This window comes from Dendropsophus ebraccatus, chromosome 2, assembly GCF_027789765.1.
Source record: "Dendropsophus ebraccatus isolate aDenEbr1 chromosome 2, aDenEbr1.pat, whole genome shotgun sequence".
Classification (NCBI taxonomy): domain Eukaryota; kingdom Metazoa; phylum Chordata; class Amphibia; order Anura; family Hylidae; genus Dendropsophus; species Dendropsophus ebraccatus.
In genome coordinates this window covers 170,727,288-170,750,240 of record NC_091455.1, presented here as the reverse complement: position 1 = coordinate 170,750,240, position 22,953 = coordinate 170,727,288, and the positions used below count along the sequence as shown (strand labels likewise).

Here is a 22,953-nt window from a genome sequence, read left to right as displayed (position 1 = left end):
TTGCATTGGGCGGACATCATTCCATTTACTTAATGGGGCACTCTGGCGCTGATAAAAAAAAACAATTAATAATTCATAAACATAGGTTTTACCATCCCTCCAGAGTCTCTCCATTTGAATTTTCCACTGTTTGCAGGTCCCTGAAGCTCCAGTTGGTGGCTTCATTTTTTCTTCACTTCCTGGTTTGAGCTTTCCCATGATGCACTTTTCTCTTCTGTTATGTCTAACTGACTCAGTAAAACTGTAAGATAGCTTACAGCTTGTTCAGCCAATCCGAGCTGAGCAACCCGAGTCATCTGACAAAGGGAGGTTGGCTTTACAGGGCTTAGACCAGTCTCCCTCTTTGTGATGTCATTGTCAGAAAATGGCTTCCACAAAGCAGCCTGGGGTCAACAGCCATTAGGTAAGAATAAGTTTACCTCACTTCCTGGTGGGGGATTAAGGGGGGAAAAGATAGGGAAGGAGGGCAGATAGGTGATTGAAGCATATTACAAAGTTCTATAACTTTGTAATGTGCTTCAATTACTGGAAAAAAAAGCTTTTTGCTGGAGTACCCCTTTACGTGCATTTTATTAAGGACAATTAACATGCTAAAGAGCACTGGAGGAAAAGATCTGAAACCAAACCTAGACACACAGGACTGATGAGAAAGTAATAGATTTGCTGGGATCACAACAAGGAGGTCATGGATAAAACATACAGCAGGCAAAAAGGTTGGTCAATAACAGTCCAAGATCTATCAGCAGACAGGGTCAGAGTAAGATAATAGGGTGATTCAATACAGAGATAAAGGTTACCTCTCACCTTACGGGAGTGAGGAACACCCCAAAAAGCAGTATGACAGGTGTCAGGAAGTCACTCCGCAGTGTCTAACAATGCTGCAATCAAACACATCACCTGACATCCAGCGATCAGTATAAAAGTACAGAGGATCAAAGAAAAAAGCTGGAGATTTTACCCCAACTAATAACAAACCTGGTTCTGATGTATTCCTCAAAATGCCCTTTATTTGCCCAAAGTAATACTTTATTACACCTCTTCCTTAGATAACGGACACATGTATCAGGCTAATTATTCAAAATCATAGCTTACAGCGATGGGATCCTTATGAGAATTGTAGGCGACCACTCTGAGCACCGTCTAGACGGGGCTGTCTGAGGAGAAATAAAATAGCAGCAGCAAAGCTCTCTTTCTCATTTTCTCTTTCTTTCTTATTTTAGATCTTTTTTTTTTTTTCTACTTTAGTCGAAAAACTATTTTAACTTTTACTCCCCTAGGAGACTTAATCACTTGTTCAATATGTACTATACACTGCAATACTTCTGTGTTTGGCTGGGTTCACACACAGTATATTTCAGTCAGTATTTTGCAACCTCAACCAGGAGTGGATTTAAAACACAGAAAGGCTCTGTTCACACAATGTTGAAATTGAGTGGATGGCCACAATATAACGGTAAAGAACTGCCATTATTTCAATCCAACGGCCGTTATGTTTAAATAACAGCAGTTATTTACTGTTATATGGCGGCCATCCACTCCATTTCAACATTGTGTGGACAGAGCCTTTCTGCGTTTTTAATCCACTCCTGGTTTTGGTTGCAATATGTGGACCACAATACTGACTGAAATATACGTAGTGTGAACCCAGCCTTACAGTGTATTCTCTGAAACGCCTGGTACACCCTGCCTTTGGCTCATTCTGTTTTGCTTTTTATGCCTCTATGCTGTGAAAAAAACAATGCGGGAGATTTATCAAACTGGTGTAAAGCGTTTCTGGGCAAAATATGAATTGCACTCTACTTTCTCTTCATATTCATCAGGTGTCTCTGTGTTTATCCATAATAAGGTGAACTTCCTGATGTACTCATCCTCGATTGACCAAAGGGGAAGATATATTTTTATGCATGGGAAGTTGGATGGGAAAGAAATTATTATTGCCTTTATTTATATCCCTCCCCCATTTAAGGTGGACGTATTGGTTGCTCTTATGGAATTTCAGAAAGGAAAGCGTTATGAGTCCCTGTATGCACTTGGGGATTATAACTGTGTAATGGAGCCGGAGAGGGACCGTAGGGGCCTTTCCTCCATTAGTAGTATCAAGTCCTCCCCTTTGGCCTCTTTTTGCGCCGAGGTCGGCTGGATTGACGCCTGCCATAAGATGCATCCGGACAGAACTGCTTATTCCTGTTTCAGTGCCTCTCGTCAGGCGGCATCCAGAATAGACATGGTCCTTTGTAACAACCCCGCACTAAAGTATATTGAGAGGGTTAGATTTGAGCCCAAAACTATCTCGGACCATTCCCCTCTCCTCCTGGAAGTAACTGGGGCTAGAAGCAAGGGTAGGGGTAGACCCTTTAGACTTAATCAGCATTGGTTAGACATCTTGAACATCGAGGAAACAGTGAGTAAGGAGATAATATGGTTCTGGCAACTGAATAAAAACTCAGCCGACATACTAGTTGTATGGGACACCCTAAAGGCCTACTTAAGGGGTATAATGATAACACAAATAGCATTTAAAAAGAAGCAATTCCGGGCAAGGGAAGCTGAGCTCAAGGCTGCACATGATGCCGCCTTGGAGGTCTATGAGGGGACGGGTACGGAGGAAGCAGCAGCCAACTTAAGGAAGGCGCAGGATCAGTATGGGGATTGGATAAAACAAAAGGCCCAACATAAAATCCTTTTTATTGGGCAACAGAGATTTCTGTTGGGGGGGAAACCTAATAAAACCTTGCTGAATATGTTGAAGGATAGACAGAACCGGCAGGATATTACTGCTGTAAGGGATAATAATGGACAGATTTTGCATGGGCGGGAGGAAATAGAAATATAATTTGTGAGCTATTTTACAACCTTATACACGTCGGAGGGCTCTCCCGAAGTGGGGAAGATGCAAGGCTTCTTTGCCAACCTCGTGTTGCCCTCCCTGAACGTGGACCAGACGGAGCTACTTGAGCAGGAGCTAACACTGATGGACTTGGAGGAGGCACTGCGGTCCTTCTCGGGATCCTCATCCCCCGGGTCGGACGGCTTGCCTTTCTATTTTTATAAAAAACTGTCTGGAACTATTTTGCCCATATTACTGCAGGTTATACAAGAATCCTGTAAGAGGGGCATCCTTCCTCAATCCATGAATGAGGCCTAAATTGCTTTAATCTTAAAGAAGGAGAAGGATCCATCGGATATCGGTTCCTACCGTCCGATTTCTCTTCTTAATACTGATAAGTTATTTGCTAAGGTGCTTGCATCTCGCCTGGCAAAGGTTATTACTTCTTTTATAGGAGAGGATCAATGCGGCTTCATTCCTGGTAAAACTATTTATGATAATATCACTAAATTATTTTCTGGTATACAGCTTAGCGAACCGGGGTCCTCCTCCATCCTGTCGCTTGACGCCTCTAAAGCGTTTGACAGGGTGGAGTGGAGCTTCTTATGGTTTACGATGGAGAGGATGGGCTTAGGTGGTAGATTTCTGGGCTGGGTTAAAACACTTAATGGCTCGCCAGCAGCTAGATTAATATTGAACGGTTCCCCCTCCGGTTCATTCAAACTTGGAAGGGGGACACGCCAGGGATGCCCCTTGTCCCCATTATTATTTGCGTTATATGTGGAGCCTCTGGCGGCATGGGCAAGGTGGTATCCGGGTTTTGTCGTCTTTGGATGGTGATGCCTCTAAGATCCTCCTTTACGCAGATGATTTGTTAATGTTCATTAGACATCCAGAGGAGACAGTCCCGGGTATCATGCTTTCTTTGGAACAATTTGGGACGATTTCAGGCCTCTCCATCAATTGGGAAAAATCTTGTTTGCTCCTGCTAGATGAAGAGATATGTGTACCTATAGGTAGGCTTAAGATATTGAATATGAAGGACCATATAGAGTACTTGGGGGTTAAAGTCTCCAGGGACCCAGAGATGTATGGTAGGCTCAATTTAATTCCCTTTACCAGCAAACTTAGTAAGCGTATAAAAGTTTGGAAATCTCTTCCTATCTCAATGGCGGATAGAGTTCTGCTGATTAGGATGATAGTCCTTCCGCAGTTGCTCTTCCTCTGTGCGGGTTCGGTATAATGTGGGGTGTAGGGTATCAAGGCTATAAAAAATTGTTTTTTGGATATTTTGTATAAGGTACACAACTGACTTATTTGTAGGTGTTGAGAGTTTGTGATTCAAACTTATTTATGTTATTTAATGAATATACTCTGTTACCCTTTTAAATTGTAATAATTGCGATATTTGTGTGAAAAAAAAAAAAAAACTGGTGTAAAGTACAATTGTCTTAGTTGCCCCTAACAACCAATCAGATTCCACCTTTCTCTCCTCACAGATTCTTTAGAAAATGAAAGGTGGAATTTGATTGGTTACTAGGGGCAACTAAGACAAATCTACTTAACACCAGTTTGATAAATCTCCCCCATGTGTTGGTGAATTAGAATGTTGAATACCACCTTGATCCTGTTCATGTGCTTCAATTGCATCCAGAAAAACTAGATAATAGTGGGGGAAACTGATTACCCAGCTTTTCTCCACTACTTCTCCAAGGTTATATGTGTAATTAGAAAAGCCGTCTTGGTGTCCAAAGAAGGGGCTTTAGAATGAACCCCTCATTTTTTGTCCCTCTGAGGTTCAGTATTGTAGCTGTAAAATGAACATAACATTGTTCTTTGTGACTTTAAATTTTCCCACTAGTCCATAGCGTTCTTATATATTATATATATAATCAATAATATATTCTCCCCATCTCCTCCACAGGTGTACAGCTTTTATTGTAGTTGATTGTCCACCTTACCATGTAAAGGCCCCCATACACCGTCAGTAACTGATAGTCAATCGTTAGGTCGTCACTTAAATCTCCATCCTGTCGCCCTTTCTCCCCATCTGGGGAGGGGTAAGCCACAGTGAGAGTGCTCTAGCTGCGGCTTATCTCTTTCTGAACAAAGGGGTCGGCTGTGATCTTCCATCATGGCCAACCCCTATCCCCACCAACATTATCTGTCAGCGAACTGATGGGCGAATCTGCCATTAGCTTCAGGTTCGGCCAACATAATGGACCTATTGGATGACCCAAACGCCTGATACCTTATTTTTCCCGCTCTGTCTTCTCTCCTGTGCTCCGCAGCTTCCCGGATCGTTTCATCGGCTGACCGTTGTCTCTATTACACGGAGCGAATAAGCTGAATTGGCCTAGATTATCGCTCTGTGTAATAGGGCCCTAAGAGCCATCTATCTATAATGTTGAATGGTGACCATCTCTATACAGTACTATAGATTATAAACATTGGAAGCGTATAGTTCTTTATATATTCACCTGTACAGGTTTTCAGCCTCTGAATCGGCACAAAATTGGTTTCAGCCATTGACAGCAAGCTGGGATTGTAAAATGGTAAGAAAACAAAATACAGGGCTGCAGAACGCTCTAGACACAATTTATCTATATAAAATTTCTGATCACTAACCATATATGAAAATGAAAAATTCTCTATTTTTACGTTGAGAAATGACCCATCTGAACATGGGCCAGGTAGCAGCAGAGGATAATAGTTTGTGCTGTGAAACACTTTATAGCAGGTAAAGATACCTTGAAGACTTGGCAGCAGTTAGTACATGAGATGAATAGTCTCATAAAATGTATAGTATATTGTTCTAGTAATGATTTCTATTACAATGCACATAAAGGGAGATGAGAACTCTCCAAGGAAAGTAATTTGGGCGCAGTTTCTTGCAGGGAACTTTACTCCTAGCTGTCACCATTCATAGAGAATGCATTTGCCATTTAGTTCTTATTGACTTGAAGCCAAATTTTACATGTCTGCCAATTAAATACCAACTAGATGTCAACAGACATGAGAAGACCAATTTGTCATATTCATTAATTTACAGGGGAACAGTTGGGCTTAATTTGACTACTTTGACTTTTTTGATGCCGGCAGAGCTGCTGATTTGTTCACTTGAATTAGGATTCTGATTGCTGATTAGGTCATAGTTGTCAGTGTCATGAAATCTGCAGAAATTACCAGAGTTTATTAGCTTCTGAGAATTAATAGAGGTCATTTAATTTTCGAACAATGGCCGTTTCTTATGGCAACCCCAAATAGGGAGCTGATTAGTTTGCCCTGTTATGTCCTTTGCAGTTTCCAATGCAATTATTAATTTTCAATAAATAGGCAGGGTTGATGTTTGGCTAACCCTTCATCAGAAGAAAGAGTCGAGAAGAAAGCAATAAGCAGATCTTAAAAAGCTATAAATATGAATAAAAACAAGTGAGAAGTTTTTTCTCTTATTCATACAGATAATTCAATGGTATAAAATTCTATATTATGTGTCTGTTTTGTTATATATTAAGGAATCTTAAAGAGTACGTAAAGAGTAAAAAATAACCTTTGACATGTCATCAGACACAGCCATAAAGAAACAAAGTCCAACAGCACCAGGGAACACGCAGGGAACAAGCCAAAGTGGTATGGGGATGCACGCAAGGACACCCACAACCCTAAGTGTGATCTGTGGATGACTTGAAAACAGGAAGATAGAACAGTATGTGTAGTAAATAAATTCAATAATCTATAGGGCTAAACTGTCAGAAATAGTGAGCAGCCTGACAGTGGATGGCACGACGGTCGCGTTCTCTTCTGATGGCAGCAGGTCTCAGCAGTAAGAGCCACTGCAGTCACTGCTGGTGACATGTACAGTTATTTTTAATCACAGGTAGTCTTTTAAGGTTCTTATAAAACGTTTATAACTAACAAAATAGACACATAATAGACATATAAAATGTTGGACTGCACCAATTTTAGTTTAATTTTTCCTCGCTGTATCATCCGTGCACATTTTTAGTTGACCAATACTACTTTTTATGGAAAAATGAAGGGTTTAATTAAAATGTAATACAAAAGATATTAAATATTTGTGGTTCTGAAGAAAAATAAACACAATTCAGTCTTACCTTAGGCCATGTTTACATGGTGTAAGAGACCGGCCATTCCGTGACCCAGCCAGTCTCTGAAAAGATCATCCCAGCCGGTACTGCAGTATCGGCCGGATGATCTTTCAGCCCATAGAGTTCTTTGGGTCTTACTTTGGTTTTTGTTTTTAGGATACCAGCACTTTCTTCTGGGTGCCTTGCTTAGTCTGGCCTCTCGCCATTGACCTGTCTGGCACGGATGACCCCACCAGGAGTATTACTCTCACCAGCTTAGCTCATTGGATCATTAAGGCACGCAAGCTCCCTCACCACGTCAAGGTGAAGGCACCATGAGGGAGACCCTCCACCATCACCCGATTACCCATCCTAACCCTTAATTTACCTTTCCTTTGCTAAAACCTACCTACAAATCCTTAAAAATGTTAGCACCTGTCCTAACCAAAGCCCATCCCAGCCCACAAACACAGACCCAACCCAGGCCCGCCCCAGCTCACTAAAGCAAACCCTCCCATCGCCCAGCCCCCTAGTGCAGAACCTCCCTTTACCCTTCCTAGCCCAAGCCCGTCCCAGCCTACTAACCTGGACCTTCCCGTCGCCCATCCCAGCCCCCTAATGCGGATACTACACCTCTTTAAAAATAGCATAAAAACACCAGTATTCAAATGACCTGTAACCGCACCTCATCTCCCATTTAAGTGTACAGGAGCCAAACAGCGACTGATGACTTATCCTGTGGATAGCTCAATAGTCTACGTCGTCACAAACACCCCTTTAAAAATTGTGTAAAAACACAAAAAAAAATCTTGTTTTAAAACAAGTTTTAACAAAAAACAGGTAGCATGTGAGCCTCTGTAGTCTCCAAGTCAGGGCTGAATTTTATTTCCAGTCTGGCCCTCTTATTTAAGTACACTGTATACTGTTTTTTACTCTGTCAGTGATGGATTTATGAGTGTTATGCATAGGCTGTACACACCACAGAGCCAATATAGGTAATGCCAAAACAAATTTATAAGGGCCAAAAGCCCAGATCACATCCAGTAAACCTACCACTAAGTAAAACGTAACTTTTAATAACTTTCAAATAGAAATAATAAGTATAAAGTTGTGCTCATTAAAATCACAGAGCTTCCATAACCTTCTACAGTGAATCAACCTATATCTGTATAGTCATAGTAGCTGCAGACTACTGACTACCTCGTAATATAATACTATCTAACTGGGCTATGAAAGCAATGAATTTAAAATCAACCGCACAGCCCCTCAACTAGTTTCACCCACACATGGGCTTCATCAGGAGGAGGGCTTATGTGAGGGCGGCGCCCACTAAAGGGCCTTATTTATAGTACTCCCCATTGACATCATCAAGAAGCGACGTATCTATTCAATACAAACACTGCTATAGGACCTTTGTGATCATGTGGTCATCAATAGCCTATCAATTAATGCCATGTCAGACGCCGTGTGTCCATTTCCTATACAAGTAGTCACGCCCCTCTGGCGCTCACATGACGTCCTAACCTAGTCCACATCACTTCCGGGTCCACTCCAGACTCGGATCACATGACTAGGTCACCTGACCAACAGCATCATCACAGTCAGCCATGATGCGGTCATGTGATCGCACATATCCGATCATGTGATACATATCCGATCATATCCGATACATATCCGATCATGTGGTACCTAATCCGATCACGTGATAGCATACATCATCTAAGACCGCCCCCCAAATGTGACGTGCTCCCTTCTAACACTCTAGAAACTTGTTTACATGTAACCTAGACAACCCAGTCTTCTTAACTTCAATATATTTCAAATATCTGTAATAAATCAAAACTACTAAATGTACTACAACCCCATAAAATAAAGTGTAGATCATTCATATAAATAAATAACCATCTATTATAAATAATTTTAATTATATTAACTATATATACACAAACCCACTATTAAAAAATTCACATATCAATCTATACAGATTAGAGGTGCCACAATCCAAATAAATAATGTAAAAACAGTGATTACAAAATAATCTAAATATACAGTACTAATAACATATATAGAGTGCCAGGTAAGTAACACTCAGGTCCCTCTATCCAAAGTAGGTACATATAGGTAACACGTACTATTAGAGGAAAGTCTATATATTTTATTTTAGAAGCATACATATTATATTATACGAAACAATAAAGTATATACCAAATATATAGATAAATGTGCGATTCCGACATTATGTCCTAATTAAACTGACATATAGCATCCCTAGATACATCCAGCTCAATGATATCCATATAATTGGGGGTACATTCACAACTTAATAAAAAAATAAATTTTTTTATAAGAAAGCTGAAAACGAAAAACCTTCATTGAGCCCCACTGGGCTCATGCTAGATAGACGGTGTATCCACCTAGCCTCTTCCCTCAACAACAGCCTATCCAAGCAGCCCTTCCGAGGTCCCAATTGTGGTTGGGCAATGCCTACAAATTCAATTGCTTCCACTCTCCCTCCATGAAAGCAACGGACATGCCTAGACAGTGGGGTATCCTCAGCATTTCTGATGGTACTTACATGTTTACATATTCGCCTCCTAAACTCCTGGATCGTTTTCCCCACATATATCTTCGGGCAATCACATCGTGCCACATAAATAATCCCTTTAGTCCTACAGTTTATGAACTGCCGGATCTGGTAAGTCCTAGCATCATTGGGATTCGTAAAATCTTTTGTGGTAGGGACAAACTTACAAAATTGGCATCTACCACATGGATGTGACCCAATTACTTTTGATTTCAACCACGTAGTCTTGCTTTCAGCCTGATGATGGCTGTGAACCAGTAAATCCCGGAGATTTTGGCCTCTCCTATATGTCACACTCTTTTTTAGGACCAGCAGCCCATATGACAATGGGGAGACAGGGCTAAATTTATCAGAAAGGGATGTTGAAGGAAATAATCAGGATAATTTACAGATTTTTAATCTGTCATCAGTAAGAATTGCAACTGAACAGGAATCCCTTCTTAAACGTGGTTTGTCCTTTACACCAGTACCAAGGTGTGACAACTTTGGTTGGATAAAGGACATCAACCTTTTTGCGAGGAAATTGGCTCTCCATAAATGGCATACAACTAGGGAGAGGAATATGGATTTGAGAAACCAAAGAGAGGAGCAGGCTATAAGAACTCTGGAGAGTTTATTGGGAGAGAATGAGAGTGGTGAAGTGGTCCCTGACACGGGTTTGTGTCCTAGATCCACATTTACACCGAGTATTGCTCAATATTCCCACATTGATACATTTGTGTCTTTAGTCACCACAGACATTAATGGCCTTAAAACATCAAAGGATAGAATTCATGCTAATTTGACACATGCTGAGCAAATAGCGTTGGAGGAACTACGTGGGAATACTGAGCTAGTGATTAAACCCTCAGATAAGGGTGGTAATATCGTCCTCCTGGACAGATCACAGTATGTACAGATGGTCATGACCCTGCTTGAAGATAGGGACACATATGAGATTTTGGATAGAGATCCTACGTCACAATATCTACATGAATTAAGGGGTATTCTGGATGATGCCAAGACATGCAAATTGATTAATAGTGGAGAATATCAGTTTATCTTTAACCCCACTCCCACTACTGCAACTTTCTATGCACTCCCGAAAGTGCATAAATCCCTCTCCCCCTTAAAGGGTTGTCCTATTGTTTCTGGCAACGATTGTCTATCTCAAGGAGCCAGTAAATATATAGATAAAATTTTGAACCCTTTTGTTTCTTCACTTCCTTCTTTTCTTAAAGACACAAAAGACACAGTTCGTAAAATTTCTGATATCACGGTGACACCCTCTACACATTTAGCAAGTCTGGACGTTGAGTCCCTTTACACTAATATTCAACACAATTTGGGTGTAGGGGCTGTTTCTTATTTTTTGAACACAAGGAGTTATTTACAGGAACACAATCGGTTTGTCCTTTGTTTGCTGGAATATGTACTTACTCATAACTTTTTTCTCTTTGATCAACGTTTCTTTCACCAAATCCGTGGTACTGCAATGGGGAGCACTTGTGCACCAAGTTATGCAAATTTATTTTTAGGGTGGTGGGAGGCTGAACACGTTTTTTCAGATGATTTAGTTTTTTTCACGAGTCACATTCTTTTTTGGGGGAGATTCTTAGATGACGTTTTGATTTTGTGGGATGGGGATAAAGAGACTTTTGACAATTTTGTGGACATTCTTAATGACAACCAATTGGGCATGTACTTCACACGTGAGTTTCAAGATCGGGAGATTAATTTTCTCGATCTGACGATAACAATAGATGATAATTTGAACTTACAAACAGATATATACCGCAAAAGTACATCTACCAACAATTTACTGCATTGGACAAGTTGGCACCCAGAACCCCTAAGAAGAGGGATCCCTATTGGTCAGTTCCTGCGGGCTCGCAGGAACTGCTCAGAACAGTCTAGCTTCCTAAAAGAATGTGACAATCTTTCCAAAAGGTTTCGTGATAGAGGATATCCCAGGAAACCTATTAAGAGAGCTTTCCATCAGGCTCTAGGAGAGAATAGAACTACATTATTAGAAGAAAATAGGGATGAAATTAACGGATCCACCTCCAAAATGATTAGATGCATAGGTACCTATGATGCTAATGCATCTAATATAATGTCTATTCTACGGAGACATTGGAAAGTTCTGTTGGGGGATCAGGACCTAAAAGGAGTGGTTACCCCCAGACCGAGTGTGACATATAGGAGAGGCCAAAATCTCCGGGATTTACTGGTTCACAGCCATCATCAGGCTGAAAGCAAGACTACGTGGTTGAAATCAAAAGTAATTGGGTCACATCCATGTGGTAGATGCCAATTTTGTAAGTTTGTCCCTACCACAAAATATTTTACGAATCCCAATGATGCTAGGACTTACCAGATCCGGCAGTTCATAAACTGTAGGACTAAAGGGATTATTTATGTGGCACGATGTGATTGCCCGAAGATATATGTGGGGAAAACGATCCAGGAGTTTAGGAGGCGAATATGTAAACATGTAAGTACCATCAGAAATGCTGAGGATACCCCACTGTCTAGGCATGTCCGTTGCTTTCATGGAGGGAGAGTGGAAGCAATTGAATTTGTAGGCATTGCCCAACCACAATTGGGACCTCGGAAGGGCTGCTTGGATAGGCTGTTGTTGAGGGAAGAGGCTAGGTGGATACACCGTCTATCTAGCATGAGCCCAGTGGGGCTCAATGAAGGTTTTTCGTTTTCAGCTTTCTTATAAAAAAATTTATTTTTTTATTAAGTTGTGAATGTACCCCCAATTATATGGATATCATTGAGCTGGATGTATCTAGGGATGCTATATGTCAGTTTAATTAGGACATAATGTCGGAATCGCACATTTATCTATATATTTGGTATATACTTTATTGTTTCGTATAATATAATATGTATGCTTCTAAAATAAAATATATAGACTTTCCTCTAATAGTACGTGTTACCTATATGTACCTACTTTGGATAGAGGGACCTGAGTGTTACTTACCTGGCACTCTATATATGTTATTAGTACTGTATATTTAGATTATTTTGTAATCACTGTTTTTACATTATTTATTTGGATTGTGGCACCTCTAATCTGTATAGATTGATATGTGAATTTTTTAATAGTGGGTTTGTGTATATATAGTTAATATAATTAAAATTATTTATAATAGATGGTTATTTATTTATATGAATGATCTACACTTTATTTTATGGGGTTGTAGTACATTTAGTAGTTTTGATTTATTACAGATATTTGAAATATATTGAAGTTAAGAAGACTGGGTTGTCTAGGTTACATGTAAACAAGTTTCTAGAGTGTTAGAAGGGAGCACGTCACATTTGGGGGGCGGTCTTAGATGATGTATGCTATCACGTGATCGGATTAGGTACCACATGATCGGATATGTATCGGATATGATCGGATATGTATCACATGATCGGATATGTGCGATCACATGACCGCATCATGGCTGACTGTGATGATGCTGTTGGTCAGGTGACCTAGTCATGTGATCCGAGTCTGGAGTGGACCCGGAAGTGATGTGGACTAGGTTAGGACGTCATGTGAGCGCCAGAGGGGCGTGACTACTTGTATAGGAAATGGACACACGGCGTCTGACATGGCATTAATTGATAGGCTATTGATGACCACATGATCACAAAGGTCCTATAGCAGTGTTTGTATTGAATAGATACGTCGCTTCTTGATGATGTCAATGGGGAGTACTATAAATAAGGCCCTTTAGTGGGCGCCGCCCTCACATAAGCCCTCCTCCTGATGAAGCCCATGTGTGGGTGAAACTAGTTGAGGGGCTGTGCGGTTGATTTTAAATTCATTGCTTTCATAGCCCAGTTAGATAGTATTATATTACGAGGTAGTCAGTAGTCTGCAGCTACTATGACTATACAGATATAGGTTGATTCACTGTAGAAGGTTATGGAAGCTCTGTGATTTTAATGAGCACAACTTTATACTTATTATTTCTATTTGAAAGTTATTAAAAGTTACGTTTTACTTAGTGGTAGGTTTACTGGATGTGATCTGGGCTTTTGGCCCTTATAAATTTGTTTTGGTATTTGAACCATCCAGATTACCTACCTTTAGGGCACTTTATTTTTGGTTTGTTTAATATAGGTAATGGATTGAAGATTATCCTATGACTATTACTATAACTATAACCCTTTCTGATGATTATCGCTAATATTGTTTGGACTCTTATGACACTGATTTTTTAATTGTTTATGTTTAAATGTATTTCTTGATTGCACATGATGTAATTAGGATACAAGATTGTTTCAATATACATTGAGTTGTATTAAAAGAGTAAATTTGACAATACCTTGAGAGAGGCTGAGTTTTAGCCAAAGCATAGTGCAAGTGGATTTGAATTAAAGTCAGTGTTGGTTTTTCACTTGATGTGCTGTCCCTTCATCTTTATTTTGGATTATTTTAGATGACTTCCTGTGGACTATAGGATGACAATATTAGGATGACAATATTACCTATCAGATCTTTTCTGGCTACACTCAGACTCCTCCTCATCCCATCACTCTGTTTTTGCCGCTTGATGGGATACTCTTAAAATTGCTGCAAAGTGGCACCATTTTAATTCAATTGCACAAATCAGTGTAAAATCCAAAATTTTTATAGCAATTTTGGAAAATCACAGCAAAAATATGGCCAAAATGCAACATCTGAAGACGTCAAAAATGTATAAAACATCTTAGTTGTGATTATAGGTGAAATCGTGCCTCATGTCACTATTTCCTTAAAAAACACAATTTGAGTTAGAAAACACATCAAAACTACATATAGTGTGAACTGATAGGTTGTAACCTGGTTTATTAAAGCAGTCCACCCATATAACAAAAGTATCTTGGACAAATACTTCATTAAAGTCCGGGGGTTGTTGGTCTTGTCAACTAATTTCCCTTTTCTGTAACTTCTTAATAGAGAGTCATACACATGTGTAGCTACTTCTCTATTGACTTTGAGTTACCGGCCTGAATTGGTAAAGAGGGATCACAAAGTCCATGTTCTCCAGGGTATTGTTTAGAGATGAAACTTAGACCTATAAAGTACTTATTGGTGTCTGAAACTGACAGGGACAGGAAATTTCGCTGAGTTGAAGCCTGAACCTAGTGAGCACACTGGCTCCAAAGGATGGATAATATGGTGATTGGCCTAGTCATTGACCCAGCCGTATAATCATCTAATCATCAATGGGCCAGTGCCACCCTATTAGAACTTCTTTCTTTCTCCCTCTCACTGTCAGTTTCTAGATAAAGCACCCTTGTTTTTTACATGTATTATATTCACAAATCAAGACTCATTGTTGGTGCCACTTAAGTGCTTACAGAGAGCAATTTATTAATTTACCCAAGGAGCTCTGTGTGCTTCAATCATTACTTTCCATGTTTTACATTGCTGGAAAGGTTGAGTATTCCTAAAAAGAAACTATGCAGAATTTCTGATGTATTTTGGTCATCTACAGTTTTGCTTAACCCCTTAGCGACCCATGACTTATCTGATACGTCATGGTGCCGCGGGGGGCACCGCTCCCGGCTGATGTGTACAGTCGGGGAGCGCCTCTATTAGCTGGCGAGGGTCCCGTTTCCTCGTCGGCTAATTAAGCCTCTAAATGCAGCTGTCAAACCTGACAGCTGCACTTAGATGCTGTGCTCTCCCTGGTGTCTAGTGGGACGGATCTCGGGGGTGGGGGGGGTAGATCCGTTCTTCTGCCCGTGCCGGGGCCTCAGCGTCGCAGTGACGCTGATCCTGGCTCGGCAACACATTGCTATGGCCTGCAGCAGGCCATAGCAATGGATCACCGATATGATGGATCATTTCTGTATATATACACAGCATTGATCTCTATGAGAGATCAGTGCTGTGTATATACAAGTCCCCCAGGGGGACTTCTAGTTAATGTAAAAATCAAAGTAAAAATGTTTTTTCATTAACAAAAAATTCCCTCCCCTAATAAAAGTCCAAATCACCCCCCTTTTCCCATTTTATAAATAAATAAACAAATGCCCGAACTATTAATTAATCACATTCCTGATCTCGCACAGTAAATGGCACCAGCGCCCAAAAAATCCGAAGTGCAAAATTGCACATTTTTAGTCGCATCAAATCCAGAAAAAATGTAATAAAAAGCGATCAAAAAGTCTTATATGCGCGATCAAGGTACCGATAGAAAGTAAACATCATGGCGCAAAAAATGACACCTCAATCAGCCCCATAGACCAAAGGATAAAAGCGTTATAAGCCTAGGAAGACTGCGATTTTAAGGAACATATATTTGTTAACAATGGTTTGAATTTTTTACAGGCCATCAGATAATATAAAAGTTATACATGTTATATATCGTAATCGTAACGACTTGAGGAACATGCATAACAAGTCAGTTTTACCATGGGGCGAACAGCCTAAATGCAAAACTCCCCGAAATCAAAACAAATTCCTTTTTTATTTCAATTTGACAGCGCAAATCATTTTTTTTCCGGTTTCGCAGCATATTTTATGGAAAAATAATGCCTGTCATTGCAAATTACAATTGGTTTCGCAAAAAATAAGGGCTCATATGGGTCTCTAGGTGAAAAAATGCAAGCGCTATGGCCATTTAAACATAAAGTGGAAAAAGCAAAAGTGCAAAAATGAAAATTTGCTTTGACCTTAAAGGGTTTTTAAAGTGTCACTGTCGTGAATTTTTTTCAAGTCAATAGTCCAGGTGATTTTAAGAAACTTTGTAATTGGGTTTATTAGCCGAAAAATGAATTTATCATGAAAAAGCAGTTTGAAGCTCTCCCCCCTGTCTTCATTGTTCTCCTATGGAGAGAGCTAAATAAAAGACCAAAACAGGACAACAAAGAGTTAATCTACAAATACATCACCCTTTATCTCCTCTGACAGTCAGCACTGACCCCTCCCCTCTCCCTAGAACAGACAGGGTTGTGTCTGATGCAACAAGTCACAATTTCCTGATTTTTTTTGCAGTGAATGGAAAAGAGGAGGGAGGGGGGGACCTGGGAAAAGGCTTTTTAAATGCAGATAATGGCACATTTGGCTAATAAACTCAATTACAAAGTTTCTTAAAATTGCCTGGACTATTGATTTCTGCAAAAAAAAAAAAATAATAATACGACAGTGACTCTTTAACCCCTTAAGGACCGGGCCTGAAATGGCCTTAAGGACCGGAGCAAATTTTATGAATTTGACCAGTGTTCATTAATAACTTCGGGATGCTTTTACCTATCCGGCTGATTCTGAGATTGTTTTCTCGTGACATATTGTACTTCACATTTCTTGTAAATTGGAGTCGATACTTATAACGAATCTTTATGAAAAAACCCAAAATAGCGTGAAAAATTGTGAAAAAATGCATTTTTCCAACTTTAAAACTTTTCTGCTTATACAGAAAATGGTTATACCACATAAATTATATATTAAATAGCATTAGCAACATGTCTACTTTATGTTGGCGGCATTTATTAAACTATATTTCATTATTTTTAGACAATAGGAAGCTTAAAACATTAGCAGCAAATTTCCAAATTTTCAGTAAAATTTGAAAATCAGATATTTTTAGGGAACTGTTCAGGTTTAAAGTGTATTTGAGGGGACTGTGTGTTAGAAAGCCTCACGAAGCACCCCATTTCAGAAACTGCACCCCCTAAACTCTGCAAAAGCACATCCAGAAAGTTTTTTAACCCTTTAGGGGAGTCACAGAAATAAAAGCTAAGTGTGTAAGAAATTTGAAAATTTTTATTTTCTGTGCAGAGATTTTATTGTAATCCAATATTTTTCATAATTATAAACCTATTACCAGAGAAATGCACCCCAATATTGATTGCCCCGTTTCTGCAGTTTATAGAAATACCCCATATGTGGCCCTATTGCGCTATTTGACGCAACCACAAGCCTCAGATATAAGGGAGCGCCTAGTGAATTTCAATGGCTCCGTTATTTTTGGTCATTTTTGACTGTACCACTTCAGGTTGGCAGAGGCTCTGGGGTGCCAAAACCTAAAAAACACCCCTAAAGGGACACCATTTAGAAAACTACACCCCTCAAGGAATGTAACAAGGGGTGCGGTGAGCATCTGGACCCCACAGGTGCTTCACAGATTTTCCAAACAATATGGCTTGAAAAAAAACTAAAGTATTTTTTACACTAAAATGTTGTTCTAGCCTTCAATTTTTCATTTTCTTAAAGGGATAAAAGGAAAAAAAAAAACACAAAACATGTAGCGCAGTTTCTCCCGAGTACGGAAATACCCCACATGTGGACATAAAGTGCCAAGCGGGCGCAGGACGAGCCTCCAAAGGGAAGGAGCGCCAATTGGCTTTTGGAAGCTGGATTTCACTGGAATGGATTTCAAGGGCCATGTCGCATTTACAGAGCCCTCGTGCTGCCAAGACACTGGAAACCCCCCACAAGTGACCCCATTCTGGAAACTACACCCCTCAAGGAATCTAACAAGGGGTGCAGTGAGCATATGGACCCCACTGGTGACGGGGGCACAAATGTGGAAAAATGTGACGTGAAAGTGAAAATTTTCATTTTTTCACTTTCATGGCACAAATGTGCCCGTCATCCAGGGGTCCATATCCTCACTGCACCCCTTGTTAGATTCCTTGAGGGGTGTAGTTTCCAGAATGGGGTCACTTGTGGGGGGTTTACAGTGTTTTGGCAGCACAAGGGCTCTGTAAATGCGACATGGCGTTCATCATCCATTCTAGCCAAATCCAACCTCTAAAATCCAAATGGCGCTCCTTCCCTTCGGAGGCTTGCCCTGCACCCACATGGCGCTTTATGTCCAGATGTGGGGTATTTACGGACTCTGGGGAAATTGCTCTACACATTTTGTGTTTTTTTTTCTCTTTTAACCCCTTGTGAAAATGATAAATTCAAGGCTAGACCAACATTATAGTGTAAAAAATTTAATATTTCATTTTCACGCCACATTGTTCCACATTTGTGCCCGTCACCAGTGGGGTCCATATGCTGACTACACCCCTTGTTACATTCCTTGAGGGGTGTAGTTTCCATAATAGGGTCACTTGTGGGGGGTTTAACTGTCTTGGCAACACAGGGGCCTTTTGAATGGAACATGGCCCCTCGAAATCCATTCCATCCAAATCCAGCCTTCAAAACCCAAATGGCGCACCTTCCCTTTGGAGGCTTACCCTGCACCCGCATGGCGCTTTATGTCCACATGTGGGGTATTTCCGTACTCAGGGGAAATTGCTCTACACATTGTGTTTTTTTTTTATCTTTTAACCCCTTGTGAAAATGAAAAAATCAAGATAAGATCAATGATTTAGAGTAAAAATTAAAAAAAAATTACACTAAATGTTGGTCTAGCCTTGATTTTTTTCCATTTCCACAAGGGGTTAAAAAAGAAAATGAACACAAAACGTGTAGGGTAGTTTCCCCTGAGTACGAAAATACCCCACATGTGGGCATAATGTGCTAAATGGGCACAGGGCAAGTCACCAAAAGGACAGAGCGCCATTTAGAGGCTGGAATGGGGGATGGAGGCCATGTCGCAATTACAAAGCTCCTGTGCTGCCAGAACAGTAGAAACCCCCGACAAGTGACCCAATTCTGGAAACTACACCCCATAAGGAATCTAACAAGGGGTGCAGTGAGCATATGGACCCCACTAGTGATGGGCACATGTGTAGAACATGTGCCGTGAAAATAAAAAATACCATTTTTTTCATTTTCACGTCCCAAATGTGGCCGTCACCAGGGGGCCATATACCCGCTGCCCCACTTGTTAGATTCCTTATGGGGTGTAGTTTCCAGAATGGGGTCACTTGTGGGGGGTTTCTACTGTCCTGGCCGCACAGAGGCTTTGTAATTGCATCATGGCATCCTCTAATGGGAATGGCGGCCATACCTATTTAGCTGGGGAAAAGGGACAATTCTAATTTATTTGGGGGTATTAGGCCAATTATTAGTTTATAAGGTTGAAAATGACAGGTGTCCATCAAACTCAACCTGTGTTGATCCAGAGGAAGGCAAAAACCCCTCGTGAGGCAGACGACAGTAGCCTCATCACAGGGGAAAATTCCTTCCCGACTCCATAATGGCGATCAGAATAATCCCTGGATCAACGTGACCCCTGAAATAGGAATAAGGGACAGAATTTAGATAATGTAGAACCCCAGTGACGTGTGGTGCACCTTGAAGCGATCCAGTATGCAGAGGCCGGGGTGATCAGGACAGGTGTCACACTGGAAAATGTTGTCCTTCCTGATCCCCCTGTTACCCCACACTCTGCACTTCTTCTGGGGTCTCCCTTTCTCCAGTGTGGGGGACGTCACCTGGAAAATGTTGTCCTGGTGCGATACGGGGTCCTTCATATCCAGAAGCGCTGGGTCTGCTCCATGGCTGCTAAATATTAGGGCTCTATTACTACTTCTGATATGTTCGGATCGTGCCGCAAGCTACAGTAGCTCGGGCAGCGAGGGACTGGAAGAGGGGGGTGCTGGTATAAAAGTTATCCCCCGTACAGGTGGTAACCTTTATCCAGCAGTGGGAAGATCAGTTCCCGGACGATGTCCCCACTAACTCCGAGGATGGGGGGGGGGGGGGAAGGGGGCATCTGGGGGCTGGATTCGAGTGTCCCTTCCTTCATACACTCTAAGGGTACGTGCACACTGCGGAATCGCGAAGGATAACCCTTTGTGCATTCCGCAGTTGGCACCCGCCGGCGGACTGATGCAGGCGCACGTCTCCGTCCGTGTCGTAGACTCCATTCTATGCACGGGCGGATTCCGCTCTGCGTCCAACGTGTTGATGGAATGACGGATGATGGAATCCGCCCATGCATAGGATAGAGTCTATGACACGGGCGGAGACGCGCCCCTGCATCAGTCCGCCGGCGGGTGCCAGCTGCGGAATGCACGAAGGGTTATCCTTCGCTATTCCGCAGTGTGCACGTACCCTAAATCTGTAAGTGTACCCTGAGGTACTCTCACAGAGTTTGTAGAATTTCACGCCATACCGTCATCTCTTATTTGGACGGTACTGGCGGAAAAGACGTGTCTGGGGGGCAGCGTACGCTACGCTACCCCCCAGACACGTCACTGGATGATGAGGAGGATGAGGATGAATGGAGGAACAAAGGACCCCCCATTCATCCTCACTGGCTGTTTCGGTGTCTGAGTCAATAATAATGTATGCGTCCGATACCGAAAACACCCTGGGGGCCATCTTTATATGGGGATTGGTATATGGGGTATGTAGTGGTGTAGTGTAAAACTTTATTCAATGTAGTGTGGTGTAATGTAGTGTTTTTTTACGTGTTTTTTACAGTAAGTATACAAAAAAAACCTACGCCAAAAATGGTGTTGCTGATGAATGCCGCACTTATGTTCGCCACTTATCAGCAGACCGTGGCAGTAGGATATAAAAAAAAAACACCCTACGCCAAAAAGGAGGAGTTGCTGATTAGCAGCGCACTTTCGTGCGATGCTGATCAACACTCAGCGGCGATAGGGTGCGGAAAATAGAAAAAAAAAAATTGGGAAAAAAAATATTTTTTTTACTACATTCTGAACATCCCTGTAGTGGCTGATTTGTGTATTACACTTATCAGCCGCTAGGGGGCAGCAGAGCGCAAGATCCGAAAATAGACGATGCTGGAGCCGGAAAAATACGAAAAAAGACGACGCTGGAGCCGGAGAAAGCCGATCGGGACTCACGGAAGAAGCCGAAGTCCCGACAAGATGAAGAGGACGCCGGGAACCCGGAAGACGCCGATCAGGACCCCGGGACAGGTGAGTAATGTACAAATACCTGCTCCGGACCCCTCAGCTACCTAGCTGAGGGGTCCGGAGCAGGTATTTATTACTTGTGGGGACTTTGATCGCCGTGAATGGCCGGCCGGCTGGCCGGCCGTTCACGGCGATAGGGACGGTGGTACCGTGACCACCATTACTTTTTACAGTAATGGCGGTCGGTGCCGTCCTCGGACAGCACCGACCGCCATTTTTTTCCGGGTCATCGGGCCACCGATGGCCCGGAAAGGTTCCGATCGCCGCTATGGGCTTATCAGCCAATAGCGGCGATCGTCGGCATGGGGGGGGGGTTAACAACCCTCCATGCCGACAGGGAGAGATGGCCTGCTATGTATTATAGCAGGCTATCTCCCCCGATCGGGACCCGGCCGGCCGCGGCGCCCGTTTAAAGGGCTGACGTACCGGTACGTCATGGGTCCTTAAGTGACAGTGATCCATGACGTGCCGGTACGTCATGGGTCCTTAAGAGGTTAATCCCCACCACCTAAATTCCAAATATACAAAAGCAATAACAGATACATTGTAAATAGATATGTAAGTTACTGAGGCCGTGTTACTACTGTATTACTGATATATACAGGCCTCCACCAAGAGGTAAAACACTACGAAGAGCATTAAAGATACCAGCAGGATGAGGAGTCTGTGTGCAACGTTGGCACTGTCCACTAGCCAAGCAGCAGCTGTACTAGTTCCCCACCTCCATTGCTGAATGGCTGAGTAGGCAATACCATTGCCAAACACTAAGTATTGTGTAGAGGGACAGGCTCTAGGCGAATGGTCACTGGGAGAGTCCCTCGTGGCTGCCTCCCACCCTGCTGGCCTGGATTGATAGATTGGATTGGGTTCCATTTAATGCCCTGCATAGGCCACACATCACACTGAGCTGGCACTTGCACAGAGCACCTAATGCCTCCTGCCACATGAGGGTGCTGCTCATCCCTTACTTGAACTCTGTGGAGTAGTTCGAGAGCCCTCCCATTCAAACAGTTAGAAGGCAGGATTCCGAAGTGTGAACAGGCCCTTACTCCATTTTTGCCCTGCTCCCTCCTAAACACAGTCCTAATAGCCAACCCCCCCCCCCCCCCCTGAGCCTAGGGCGGCATTCAACACATCCAGGGCAACCACCCATAGTAATAATAATTCCTGTTGTCAACATCCTCCCCCCCCCCCCAACCACAGTAATAATACCCCTGCTGTGCACCACCACCCACTCATAGTAATAAGGTCCCCTGCTATGCACCCCATATGCCCCCTACCCACCCACAGTAATATTGCCCCCTGTTGTATATAAACCCCCACCCATAGTAATAATGCCACCAACATAAAAATACACACACAATACTCACCAATTGTGGGAATGCAGCAGGTCTCCTTATCTCCTGTCGTCCAGTCTGTGAGCTGCGGACTGATCCTCCAGCAGGCGTCAAGACGTCATATCACTGTGCCACGTACTGCCTTTATATAAGCTGCAGTCCATGACAATGAATAGAGCAGTAGGACGCTGACAGGTTCTGCTACTCTATTCTGTCCCTTATGTTTAGCCCACTCACCCTGCAGTACTGAATATTACAGCGTTGACGCATCCCTAGAAGCTGTGGGGCTGCCGCTTTTTGGCTGAGTTCACACTACGTATATTTCAGTCAGTATTGTGGTCCTCATAT

The 22,953-nt window shown here is 42.1% G+C and overlaps 1 long non-coding RNA gene across 2 annotated transcripts in view; it reads left to right on the top strand.

Moving 5' to 3' along the window:
- The first annotated feature begins 306 nt into the window (after window positions 1–306).
- The window catches only part of LOC138783691 (uncharacterized), a 123,150-nt gene continuing 100,503 nt past the window's right edge, over window positions 307–22,953 (top strand). For both annotated transcript variants that reach the window (XR_011361733.1, XR_011361734.1), the window contains exon 1: window positions 307–403. This is a non-coding gene — a long non-coding RNA (uncharacterized lncRNA). The remainder of the gene's footprint in view (window positions 404–22,953) is intronic.